This window comes from Pyxicephalus adspersus, chromosome 2, assembly GCF_032062135.1.
Source record: "Pyxicephalus adspersus chromosome 2, UCB_Pads_2.0, whole genome shotgun sequence".
In the NCBI taxonomy this organism is placed as follows: Eukaryota; Metazoa; Chordata; class Amphibia; order Anura; family Pyxicephalidae; genus Pyxicephalus; species Pyxicephalus adspersus.
Genome location: NC_092859.1, coordinates 25910967 through 25912355, shown reverse-complemented (window position 1 = coordinate 25912355; position 1389 = coordinate 25910967). Strand labels below are relative to the sequence as shown.

General features: G+C 42.8%; 1 protein-coding gene across 1 annotated transcript in view; it reads left to right on the top strand.

Moving 5' to 3' along the window:
* IPO8 (importin 8) overlaps positions 1-1389 on the top strand; it is a 22921-nt gene that overhangs the window by 1470 nt on the left and 20062 nt on the right. The window lies entirely within an intron of this gene.

Below are 1389 nucleotides of genomic sequence, written 5' to 3'. Positions count from 1 at the left end.
GGTGAGGTACATTATTTGGCCCCATGTGTTATAGTATATGGGTGAGGTACATTATTTGGCCCCATGTGTTATAGTATATGGGTGAGGTACATTATGTGTTATTTACATTAGGTGTTATATATAATAAAAATATATCACCTCCTCTGGTTTATTTTGGGGGCAGGCACAACCAAAACATTTTTTTATAGCCGGGTGGGAAGAAATTGTAGGCGGGGGGGTGGCCCCTGTATTGTGACCCAACACTTCAGTAACAACCCAAACACAGCTGGGTGTTTACTGAAAAGTGCCGGGTGGTGCGCCCAGCTAAAAGGCGCTGGGGAGAACACTGTGGGGGTTACATCATTCTGTGTCTGGCGTAGCAGTGTGAGATCGGGGTACATTTGGCTGCACTACTAGTGCATATATATAAATAATAGTATAAGGGGTACTTCATATATTGTGCCTGGAGTAACATGGTGAGGTGGGGGTACATTATTCTGCACCCCTGGATTAACAGCATACAGCTGGGGTGACAGTCTTTGTTCTGTTCAATGGTAAAAGTCTCCTGGAGTAATGGTGTGAGGTTGGGGTATATCATTTATTCTCTCAGACGTAGTAGTGTAATTCACCCCCTGAAGAAAGATGCCCCCTACCTCACACCTTTAACCCCTGGAGCAAAATGGTGAACCCCTTTGTTACACTTATACCAGGTGTACATTATTCTGCACCTAGGGTAGCAGTATTGGGTAGGGATACAATTTTGGCACCCCTGTTTTATTAGTTTAGGGTTGGGGTAACTGTTATTGCTCCCTTCAATTGAAAAGTGACAACAGACAGGTTCATCATTTTGCCTCCAGTTTTAATGGTGTGAGGTTGTGGCATATCAATTAACATCTCAGGGGTAATAGTATAAGGGGTACATCATTTTGCACCTGAGGTAGGGCTACGTTTTTCTGCACCTCTGGTCTGATGGTATAAGGAAGAAATAACTGATTTTGCCCCCTCAAGGAATAACAGACGGGTTCACCATATTGCTCCAGGGGTTAGGTAGCGGTGCATCTTTCTGCGGGAGTGATTTATTTTACCTTACATAGATATTCGTGTAAGGCATAGATAGGTCAATTAGCCCCAGGGATACTTGTGTAAGGGAGAGGGTTCAATATTTAGTTTTCCCCTTGGAGTAGTAATGTAGGGGAGGCAGTCATAGTTCTATCTCCAGGTTGATAGTATTAGGTAGGGGTACATCATTTTGTTGCCTGTAAAATAATACAGGTAGTCCCCGGGTTACGAGATAGGGACTGTAGGTTTGTTCTTAAGTTGAATTTGTATGTAAGTCGGATGATAAAATATGCAACAAGAAACAACTGCAGAGTTTGTCTTGGTCATTAAAGACTTACAAAAGCTTGCAAA